Source organism: Callospermophilus lateralis, chromosome 9, assembly GCF_048772815.1.
Source record: "Callospermophilus lateralis isolate mCalLat2 chromosome 9, mCalLat2.hap1, whole genome shotgun sequence".
NCBI classification, from domain to species: Eukaryota; Metazoa; Chordata; class Mammalia; order Rodentia; family Sciuridae; genus Callospermophilus; species Callospermophilus lateralis.
The window spans coordinates 27,645,257-27,657,866 of record NC_135313.1 but is presented as its reverse complement, the minus strand read 5'-3'; the positions used below and the strand labels follow the sequence as shown (position 1 = coordinate 27,657,866).

At 38.1% G+C, this 12,610-nt stretch overlaps 1 protein-coding gene across 1 annotated transcript in view; it reads right to left on the bottom strand.

Annotated features, from left to right (window-relative positions):
* Positions 1 to 11,193, bottom strand: part of Plekhm3 (pleckstrin homology domain containing M3) — a 180,179-nt gene extending 168,986 nt beyond the window's left edge. The window contains exon 1 of the mRNA XM_076866281.2: positions 11,086 to 11,193. The gene's annotated coding sequence lies outside the window, so the exon portion shown is untranslated. The remainder of the gene's footprint in view (positions 1 to 11,085) is intronic.
* Between the last annotated feature and the right edge of the window lie 1,417 nt (positions 11,194 to 12,610).

The window sequence follows — 12,610 nt, the reverse complement described above, 5'->3', positions numbered from 1 at the left end:
TGATTCCTAAATATACAACTATTCTTACTCAACAAGTATTTACAAAGGATGGATCAGGTACCCAAACATTACTTAAATACTAGAGACAAAAACACAGCTCCTGCCCTTGAAGTAATTAATAGCTAGTGGGGAGTAGACACAAAAACAAATATAAAAAGGGCCTTAGCAGGCTGAGGCTATGGCTCAGCAATAGCTCACTTGCCTGTCACATGTGAGGCAATGGGTTCAATTCTCAGCACCACATATAAATAAATAAAAATAAATTTAAAAATTAAAAAATAAATAAATATAAAAATTTTAAAAAGTGCCTCAGCAAAAGTATACAAAAGGTGTTATGGGAAGACAAAACTACTAATCAAAGGAAAGGAAAGAGAATTAAGTGACAATGATATGTAAACAGAGATAATCTCAGAGAAAAACAAAGGAAACATACAAACAAAGCCAATCATACCTGATCTAGAAATGAAGCTCCTTCTGACATGAAGCTGTCAGCCTATAGTAACAGCTTCCAAGGTCTCATCAAAGAGTGAGCACTACATGAGCAAACACACAGAAGGCAAGAATGTAAAGTCCTTCTTCACATACTACTCAAGTGTTTCTGACCTATAGAAACATTCCTGTCCAACAGAAGGCCTTTGCTGGTGACTGAGATGTCATGGAAAATGATTCACTTTTTGTTGACTTTAACTTTTAGGTCACTGTAGCTGATTAGCTGAAGGAAGAATACTTACAATTTTAACCATTAGCTTATGGATTAGCATATCTTCACAAAATCACTTCCTATAGGCACTTAACAGTGAATGCACATGAAAATTAAAGGATTTTTTTTTTTCTTTTCTCTGCTTCACTTGAACCTGCTAAAAAGTAAGATTGGATCTTTGTCAAATGGCAGCCCAAGAGTACCAAACCAATGATCAGGTCCAAAAAGGTGACTCATCTCTAGTTTGAAACAATAAACTCTGTCTGCCATAGTGATAGGCTGCATCCATCACCCCTGGTTCCTTTTGCACTTAATCTGTGACAATGACCTTAGCTACTTATCAGCCTATGACCAATTTAGTCAGGAAGCAAGCAAGGCTGGCAAATGCAGACAAAACACTGTCTTTGACCCTAAATGATAAGGCAAAATAAAAGAATGAGTCTTTCTTATTTAACTATGTTCAATATGCAGGCCAGAAAAATCTGCTCATCATATAGGACATAGGGAAAGTTTTAAAAGTATGAAAGACAAGAATAGTAGGACCAATATTTTTACCCAAATCTGGTCTTAAATATCTTCTATTAAGGATCATTATCATTAGTGTACAATGGATTTTTACAAAACAACTCTGCAATGTGTGAATATTTGGGAGTTGAATTTTAGGGTTCTAATCTACATTTTCTTGATTGTTTTAACCTGACATTATGATGACAAGCATATAAACAGCTGCCCATGATTAGGGACTACTAACTAGAACTATACTAAACTAATGTCCTGTAGAGGCTCCCTCTGATATGGATGGCAATGTGTTAGAAGTGGAATGATGTACTTAATCAAATGGTTAAAAACAAAATCAAGGTAATTCTTATAGCTCCAAAGCCAAGACCAGATTAAATAATAATTAAGTAATAGTTATTAAACTTTTTAAAGGTTAAAAGGTTTATAGTTATTTAACTTTTTAAAGGTTGAAATTATTTAACTCATTAAAAGGCAGACATTATATAAAGCCCTTTACCTACACGGTGTTGTTAAATCCTCACTTCACAACAACACTATTTAGAGAGCTGTTATTATTATTACCATTTCACAGACAAGGAGATTGAGATGTAAGGAGATGAAGCAACTTGTCTAAGGAGCAAGGTTTCTAATCACTGTGCTTAAAATACACACACAGTCTATATGACAATTCAAAAAAATTAATTATCCTAAAATAATATGCTGACATTTTGCACACATAGTGCTTCAAATTTTAGGGTCAAACACCAGCCACTTTAACATTTATTTTTAAATCTTTCTATTTGTTAATCCCATGATTTAGGGAGTTCATTGATAAATATCATCTTTTTCACCCAGGGAAATAGTTGATATTTAATTTACCAAAAAAAAAAAAAAAATGACTTGTAAGTTCTCTAAGGGAATGGTAGACGAGAAGCCCCTGAACAGAGTTAAAAAGTTGTTCTCTATCTAAATAACTAAACTCAATTCTCTTTTGACCTTGGACACATTACTTGGAATGTTTGCAAGGGTATAATAACTATGACTTCATTTAGGCCAAACAAGAGCTTTTGCAAATGTTTACATAGTCCTAATTGCCTGAACCTTTTACTAATGTTTCCCTAAGACATCATTTTTCATTTAGCCAATAAATAGAAACACTTGTAAAAATGTTTGCTTAAAAGAACTTGCAAACAAATGTTTCTGTCAAAAGAATTACAGAGAAATATTTTCAAATTGGATGTTACTATAGATAATTCAAACATTTTAACTATTAAGACATATTCAAATAAATTACCTCCTTCTAAAGCCAACTTGACTTTAAGGGGTGACAAATATCAAGACACATGGGATTCAAACAAAACTTAAAAAATGGCCCACAATCTTCAGTCTTACTTTAAATCTACTAAAAGATAAAAATGCCACACTACAATGAAAATACAGACATCATATATAACCTTTTGGAGAAAGACAACTACTTTTGGACCATAAGATCTTGAATTAGAAGACCCGAGTCTCAATCCTCTATGCACCACCACCAGAAGTGTGATTCTGTGAAAGCTAATGGAACCTGGATTTCACTTACTTTGTCTGCAAAGTAGGGTGAATAAAGATACCTACCTCACTTTCAAATGTGGTTTTGGAGCACAAGTCATATAACATAATGTAGTGCTTGATGAACTCCAAATCAGGCCAAAGGATGCCCACAAGTGTCTGTCTGGTACCAAGGAAAAGGTCACCACATCTCTTTGATCTTCTCCCATTTAAAACCAACACAAAGTCAAGAGTAGTGACAGCAATCAGTTTTAAAAGCTCTACGATAGGTTTTAACCTATTCAAGGGTGCCTCCTGCCTTGTTCAAGCCAGCAGGAGTTGCTCTGCTTCCACTTTTTTGGTGGCCCTGGAATGGAGGGATTCAGTGGGGCAAGCGTTGTATTACTTAAAAGGAACAGATCTTTTCAAATAACAGCACAAAAATAAACCCCTTTCTTGCTTCCCAAGCTCTTCCACACTGAGGATACATTCCCTCTCCTCTCTTCTTTGTCTAAGTTTCTGGAAGAAACTCATTCTTTATCCTTGCAGACTCCATTTCTCACCACCCATTTGTTCTCCCCCCAGAAGTAGTCTGGTTCTGCTCCAGCTGAAATTTCACAGGCAAAGGGCACCGATATTTTCTGTTACTAAATCCAGGTTCTCCCTTCGCATCTCACTAACCACTGGGCATGTGGCCTACAGAGCACCCACTCTACTGCTCTCAACACCCAACCTACTCTGGTATTTCTCCATCTCTAGCTGCTCCTCTCACTCCCCTCTATGCCAGTGTCATAAATGTGAGTATTCTTGTTATACCTATAATCCTCTTATCTGTTCCTCTTCTGCCCTCCCTGAGTGATCTCCAATCCACACAGTAAAGGAGGAACAGATCACTCTCTGAGCACTAGACCCACATAAGCAAATGCCTTCTGTAGGTTCCCTAATTCTTGATGTGTACAAAACCAAACTCCTCATCTGCCCTTCAAACCTGTCCCTTGTCCCAGCATTTCTGAGAATGAAGGATATCATTATCTGCCCCCAAAAGATGAATATCAGCCTTGGTCCTTGCAGCTAGCTCCCTCACCTACAATTACTCCTCCTCAGCAACTCACATGAATTCTACCTCCACGATACCTGCCAGATCTATCCATTTTCCCCACCCCTGATGCCTTGGTGTAGTCATCACCATCCAGTTGTCTTCCCTTCAGTCTTAATCTTCCTCTTACTCATTTGCCACACTGCAATCAAAATGGGCTTTCTACAAGGGCTTCTGGGTAAACCACCTACTTCTTAACATGACCAGAAAAGGCTCATAGCCACTCACCTTCCTGGGCTTACGTCTTGATTCTCCCTTCGAAACACTACTTTGTCTCCAGCCATGAAGAATTTAGAAACTAGGGGCTGGGATTGTGGCTCAGTGGTAGAGCGCTTGCCTAGCATTTGTGAGGCACCGGATTTGATCCTCAGCACTGCATATAAATAAATACATACAAATAAATACATAAAAAGTGTGTCCATCTACAACTAAAAAAAAATTTGAGAATTTACAAACTATAATTTTCTACATGCTTCTTAACTATCCTGTTTTGCCTGCCTTGGAATGCTTTTTCCCGCCACCATCATCTTCATCCCTTTACCACTACTGTTCCCTCCCTAAGCATACCCTTCCCCACCCCACCTGCAAACTAATTTTTAATTCAGCCTTCAGGTCTTTGCTGAGGAATCATATCTCTGAACCTCCCAGGTTCATTTTGAAGAGGCCTCCTATACTCTTCCACAGTACCCTGACTTCCTCCATTAGAATGCTTCTTATATTATTCAAAAAATGGTCAGTTCTATCTCCACCAAAGACTATACGCTTCATGAAGGCAAGGACTATGCCTGTCATGTTCAAGGCTGTATTCCCAGCTCTAAGTACAGTGCCACGACATAAGGTAAATGTTCAATTCTCATTTGTTGAATCAGTGAATAAATGGACCCCTGAAGGTAGCACAAAAATTGTTCTGGAAAACTGAAGTCCTGGTAAACACATGGGAAGAGATCATTTAGCTAATTTCCTAGACATGAAAACTGCTGATTACATCTCTGATGTTTTCTAACTCATAATATATGTTCCCCATTCTGTGACTGAAGATCAACATTTAAAATCACATCTACAGACCACAAAGTGAAGTGAATAATTAACAATTTTCCAATTAGATAAATGTCTGCAAGTGAACTGGATAATGCTGAACAGCATAGCTTTACTTTGAATGGAATTATAAGTTGGCTACACTAATCAAGCTAATTGGATAAATAAATCTCTACCATACTCATAAATGTGGCATATAATTAGGTAATCCGATTTGAAACATGTAACTCCAATTAACAATTAATCAGAGTATGAAAAACAAACGAAATGTTAATGGAAACAGCATGTGTAACATCTCAATGCAATGGCCTCTATATTTTGATTTTGGTTTTTGCTCATAACTCATGCTGCCATCAAGATTAATTACACTCTTTGGCCAAATAAAGCTTTCACTCTCTTGTCAGTTGGAAGGTAAATTACATGAGATTTTCAGTGTTTATTATGATCCAGAATACCCAACAACATGAGAGCAAACAGTGTGTGAACTTTATTACTGATGGTCATTTTTTTATCACATTCTTAATCATTACCAGTAATGTTCATGAAATCATTTGGCTTGCACCAAAAGCTAAAAAATAGTTCAAGTCTTTATGAATCAAATCCCAAATCTGCTCCTAAAGTAAATAATAATAACAACAAAAGCAATTCCTTGCTAGATATCCCCCTATACCTCTTCTTTTAAAGGGTTAACATTCCCCATGAAGCAAATCAGTATCTGGCTAGCAGCCAATGGGCCAGCAGACACTTTTCCTACTTCTCTAGGGGTATGGAAGCATAGGATGAAGTGAAAATAGAAATGGAAGCCAACAGGAAAATAAAAGTGGGAGCAGCAGTAGCCAAGCACTTCTGGAAACTGTCTAGAGATGGAGAACTCTAAAATCTCTGCCCAAATGACCTATTAAAATCAGGTCTTCTGAAAGTAGAGATTAGAGTAGTAACCATCTATCTGCCTGCTTCTGAAATAGGGAAACAAATGACTTCAAGACTTCCAAAAGTGTACAAACCATAGTTAGAGTATGTTAAGTCTCTGATAAATATTCAATAAATATTAGCTTTGGATGTTTCTAATGCAGATGATACTGGTCTATGTCCAGTTTGGTTTCTCAGTCCTATTGTGCAAAGCTCTTTCTTTTTGACAAATGGTTACATAATTTCTCATAGTTCTTTGTTTTTCCTTTATATAAGTAAACCATAACCTAAAACCTAAATCTATTAATCTTGGGGGGGGAGGAATTTTAATAAAAATTCAGCCATGTGCCTTCTTTTTCTATTGCTTTTACATGATACTAGGTTATCTTTTCACCACAAAGGTTTCAATGATTATATAACAAGAAATATTATCCAACTTTATTTTTAATCTTTCCAATAATATTTATTGCTTCCTGCCTCATATTACTTTCTAAGAAGGTCAATTTCTGCCACATATTTATGAATTTTACTAGCCTCATAATTTGACTGCACGATATTTTAAATTCATTGTGTTCCCCACAATATAGACAGGTTTTTATTTTATTTTTATTTTTTTTTAATTAATTTTTATTGTAGGTTGTTCAAAACATTACATAGTTCTTGATATATCATATTTCACACCTTGATTCAAGTGGGATATGAGCTCCCATTTTTACCCCATATACAGATTGCAGAATCACATCAGTTGCACAACCATTGATTTACATATTGCCATTCTGGTGTCTGTTGTATTCTGCTGCCTTTCCTATCCTCTACTATCCCCCCTCCCCTCTTCTCTCTCTACCCCCTCTACTGTAATTCATTTCTCCCCCTTATATTTTTCCTCCTTTCCCCTCACTTCCTCTTGTATGTAATTTTGTATACCCCTGGGGGTCTCCTTCCATTTACATGCAATTTCCCTTCTCTCTCCCTTTCCCTCCCACCTCTCATCCCTGTTTAATGTTAATCTTCTTCTCATGCTCTTCGTCCCTACTCTGTTCTTAGTTACTCTCCTTATATCAAAGAAGACATTTGGCATTTGTTTTTAAGGGATTGGCTAGCTTCACTTAGCATAATCTGCTCTAATGCCATCCATTTCCCTCCAAATTCTATGATTTTGTCATTTCTTAATGCAGAGTAATACTCCATATAGACAGGTTTTTAAATAGCTTATTGACTTCCATGATTATAGAAAAAGTGCTACAAGTATATTGTTCAGCATCTTGAAAACACAGAAGAAGAATAAAAGGCAAAATAAGCAATGCTTATTTCAACACTGCCCCATTTTAGCCTTTTTGGTCCTTCCCTATAGATTTATTTATTTATTCGTTCATTCTGGGGATTGAACACAAGGCCACTGTACTACTAAGCTACATCTCCAGTCCCATTTTGAGACAGGGTCTCACTAAGTTGCTGAGGGTCTTGTTAACTGCTGAAGCTGGCCTGGAACTTGTGATCCTCCTGCCTCTGCCTTCTGAGTCACGGAGATTACAGGCATGAGCCACCACATCCAGTACCTATAGAGATTCTTTTTTTGTGCAGGGTTACCTGGGATTGAACTCAGGGGTACTCAACCACTGAGCCACATCCCCAGACCTATTCTGTATTTTATTTAGAGACAAGGGTCTCACTGAGTTGCTTAGCACCTCACTTTTGCTGAGGCTGGCTTTGAACTTGAGATCCTCCTGCCTCAGCCTCCCAAGCCACTGGGATTACAGGCGTGTGCCACCAATACCAGTGAGATTGTTTTTTTTTTTTTAAGAGAGAATTTTAATATTTACTATTTTAGTTTTCGGCGGACACAACATCTTTGTTTGTATGTGGTGCTGAGGATGAAACCCGGGCCGCTACCACTTGAGCCACATCCTCAGCCCTGAGATTGTTTTTTAACATACTTGAGAGCATATTATAGATACAGTTCTATTGTATTGTTACCCCCACTTAGTAACAATTGGGTAACACCTTACTACACTGTTAAGATTCATCATAAATACCCCTTTTGGGGAAGTACCAGGGATTGAACTTAGGGGCACTCAACCACTGAGCCACATCCCCAGCCCAATTTTATATCTTATTTAGAGACAGGGTCTTTAAGGTCTATGTTATACTATATTTTCTATGATACCATAGTTAACTGTTCTCCTATTATTGGATATTTTGGTTACTGCTAATACTTTTCTAAACAAGGCTATACTGAGCATCTCTGAATATTGACCTTTAAAATATTCCTCATTAGGTTTCCAGAAAAGGAATGTTAGCAGAGGTCAAAGTTAGGAGCATTATTGGGGCTTTTCATAACTCAGCCAATGTGCTTTTCAGAAAGGTCATAATAATTGTGTGCTTCTCAAAGTATTTGAGAATGTCTACTCCATTGAACCCTTACTGAAATAGGGAATGAGAACTTGTAGAAATTATGTTAATTGGAGAGCTGGAAAAATGGTACCGTGCTATTGTTTCAATTTTCTTTGATTAATGGAAAGAATTGTTTTTATATATTTAATAGCCTTTTGATTTTTTCTTCTATGAATAGTATGTTCACTTGCTGTCACTATAATGAAATACCTGTGATAATCAACTTATAAAGAGAAATGGTTTAATTTGGCTCATAGTTTTTGAAGTTTCAGTATATGATTAGCCCCATTTTATTTGGGCCTGTGGTGAGGCAGCACATCATAGTCAGAATGCCTAATAGAGCAAAATAATTTATATCATGAGCCTAGGAACAAAAAGAACAAGTAAGTATCTGGAATCCCACAATCTCCTTTGGAGGCATGCCCCCCAAAATCTAATGGCCTCCCACTAGGCCCCACCTGTAAAAGGTTCCATTACTTCCTAATAGCACCAACTTGGGGACCAAGTCTTTAATACATGGGCCTTTGGGGGATATTCAGATCCAAACAAGAGTAGTTAGTCTCTTCATTTCTTTTGCCATTTTTCTATTGGAGTCTGTTTTAGTTTTCTATTGCTGCATAATACATTTCCACAAACTAAGTAGTTCAAACAACATCCATTTATTACCTCACAGTTCCTAATATCAGAAGTTTGGATGGGTCGGGCTGGGTTCTCTGCTAAGGGTCTCTCTTATAAATCAAGGTGTTGGCCACACTAAGCTGGGCTTTTATCTAGAAACTCTGGTAAAGAATCATGTTTCAAGATCATTTGTGTTGTTGAAAGAAGTCAGTGCCTTGTGGCCTTTCTGTGGGTCCCACTTCTATGCAGGTTGTCAGATGAGGGCCACCCTCAGTAATTCCAGACTTTCTAAATTCCTAAAGGCTGCCTAAATTCATTCTCAACTATACAGTTCCATCTTTAAAACAGCAACAACATGCTAAGCCTTCTCATTCTTCAAATCTCTCAGATTTCCCAGCCAGAGAAAGCCCTCCATTTGTGATTAGATTAGGTCACCTAGGAAATCTACTCATTTTAAATTCAACTGTGCCATATAGCAGAATACAATCAAGGGAGTGATATCTTATATGCACAGGTTCCAAAGATTAGGAACAACAATCTTGACGGAGAGGCATTTTTAGAATTGTGCCTGCCCCAGAGTCTTAGGTGTTGTTTCATATAATTTATTTGTACTCCTTATGATGAATCCCAATTGCATGCATCCACTAAATAAACTCATCTTCCTGATGACTACTTGGAAGCTGCACTTTCACAATGGCAAAGGCAACTGTGGATGGAATACTGTGTGTCAATAAAGATCTTGAGGGCCTAACTTTGTCAACTGTGATTTTTTTTTTTTACTATGGTAAAATAATTATAACATGAAATTTACCACTTAAACATTTCTAAGAATACCATTCAGTTAAGTACATTCACATTGTTGTACAGTCTCCAAAACTCTTTTCATCTTGCAAAAGTGAAACTCAATACCCATTAAAGAACAACTCCCCATTCTCTCCCTCCCCCAGCCCTTGGTAATCACCATTCTACATTTCAACACGGGTATGTATTTACTTTATATATTTATTAACAAATATGTACATAGTAATTACTATATACTAGGCCCTGTTCTAAGCACTTTAAAAAATTAACTTAATCCCCATAAAAACTCTAGTGAAGTCAGTATAGTTATTATTTCTTTTTTACAGATACAAACACAGCAAAGCTAAGTAAACTGCCCAAGTTACACAAGTAGGAAGTGATCAAGCAGAAATTAAACTGAAGTAGTCTGACTTTATATAGTTCTTGCTATGAACCATGACATCATGATAATATTCATTGTAAAAATAAACGCAACAGGCATTAATATTATTTCTTGGTGCGTGATTTTAAAACACTATGTGCCATTTAACCTAATATTTGTCTCCTAAAAGTTAGACTGTTCGATCAAGGTGACACATGTCTATTGACCTTTTAGAGACAATATATGTAGCCTGGTCTCTGTTAAGGCATTTTCTTGAAGTTAATGAGACAAACACTACTTAGTATTTTAAGAAAACCAATTATAATTTACATGTGATGTTTTATAATAACATATCTTAAAAATACAAATCACAATACACTGTGATTATTGAAATTTTAAAATATGGGGGAAACAACTATTTCCCTTTAACTTCTTCCAATGAGAAAAAAAAATAAAAAGAGGAAAAATACCTTCCAAATAAGTTTACAACCGCATGGCTCCATCTCAGTTTAACCTAGTAAATTTAAACTGATCTTACTTTGCGAGCTATATACATAAAGAGCAGTCTCAATTTGTCATCCAGTAGTATTTCTCGGTAGTAATTTATTTTATTTAAGAAGTGGGCCTGAGATTTCCCTATGTTGATTTTTTTTAGCTTAGTAATCCTTTCATAGAAGACCAGCCCATGCTTGTCTTCAGTCATGTGGTGTCATTTACTATACATTTAAAATGGGCAGAGTCGTCAGAAAGAGCAATCCTTGTGTTCTCGGGGTGGCCTGGCTTGATGTGACTAAAAGCTCTGCTGAGGCTTGGTTTCCATGACCCCTGGAGAGAGGGGACCAAAAGCAACGCACAGAGCAAGACCGCCTACATCAACTACTTTCGACTCAGATATTTACCTGATTCACACCAAAAAAAAAAAAAAAAAAAAAAAAAAATGAGCAACAGAGCATCACGTAATCTCCCTTCACTCATTATCCATGGCCATGGAGTGCAGTCTCCGGCACGAAAAAAAAACGGTGTGCGGAGAAGAAACAGCAACATCACCGCTACCCCGGGGAGCTGCTCGGTATTTACCACGCTGTCATCCCCACCCCTGGCCCTCCCCGTTTCCGGTAGGCAGCACAGAAGCAGGCGGATGCTCACCGGGTGGCTCGTCTCCCTTCAGCGGCGGGGCCTGCAGCCTACTGTTGGCGGGGTCCCGGCCTGGGCAGCCCGCCCGCCGCACGGTGACAGCCGGTCCGGCCGCTGACCATCCCAGCCCGGCTCTGTTTACAAGCGACTGCTCTCGGTCCCACTCCCAAATGCTTCCCCCGGAGGCCCGGCAGCCAAGCCCCGACACACAAGGTTCCAGGCCGCGAAGACTGACCGGGCGGGAAGGGCCCTACCGCACTCCCCAAGGCCTCCTTATCTCTTTACTTTCAAATACACCGTTTTTTTGTTTTTTTGTTTTTTTTTTTTTAAATAACATAAATTGTAAAAGCAGTGGCGCGTGCCGCAGAGTCTCCTCACTGCTCCTCCCAACGCCAAGATGGATGTTTGCAATTGGAAAGTGTCACTTGGAACACACCAGAACCCGATCAGTTTTGAGGTTCAGTTCTTTCCCAAAGTAGTACTGTGTTTGGAGCTGGGATGAAAGTCAGTTTTTACTGCTCTTTCCTCTTGTTTCCAGCCTGTGGAAAGTGAGTACTTTTGAGGGGAGGTCTTCTACCCCACAGAAGATTCCCAGGAAAACAGAAGTGTGTGTACACACTTGGGGATGGGATGGGAACAGGATGCTTCTCATAGAACCCCCTCCACCTCGCTCTAGTGACTTTGGCCCCTTGGTAGGGATATTCAGGTCTAATTGAAACAGATCTTCCTTGTGGTTTCCTGACTTATTCTCCATCACAGCATACTGTTATTAATTTCTCCACTCCACCCTAGTCTCACCTATAAATTATTCCTTGAGGGCAGGAACACCACATCCTAGGAACCTAACACAGGGCTCATGTATATATGTTTGAATGGATAGGTGAATCAATAAAGGATGCAGAAAGAATTCATCAGAGGGGTCAGAGAAAGTGACATCATAGAAATTTAAAAATCTGATTCCAACCCCTCCTCCCAAAGATTGATAAGCAAATCTTTAACTGTTGAGTTTTTTTTTTTAATCTCATTTAGTTGGTGTTCAGAATTTAAATAAACTCTTTACCAAACCATGCACTTTGAGGTACAGTTTGCTGTTGTTACCTGAACTTGGAATATTCTCTTTTGCTTCAAGACTGTGTACATGTGGATCCCACTGATGAGATTCCCCACCCTCCTAGCCTGGCTAACATCTCCTTGCTCTTTTAGAAGTATAAAACATCACACCTTTCCTGGAAACCTTCCCTGACATGGAATTTACTACTTTTGTGCACTTCTAGAGGAAATCACACATTCCTCTGTAAATACACTCATCACACTGTGCTGTAATCATCTCTACACTCATTAGCCTTTGGTTAGATGAGTGATTCTCAAAATTTAGTGTAACAGAATTTTCTAGAATGATGCTTCTCAGACTTTAAGCTTTGAGGAGCCTCTTAAAATGCAGATTCTGACTCAGTATATCTGAGTTGGGATCTCAGCACCTCTAGTGAACATCTAGGTGATGCCACATTTTGAGTGTCAAAATTCCTAAGTCATATAC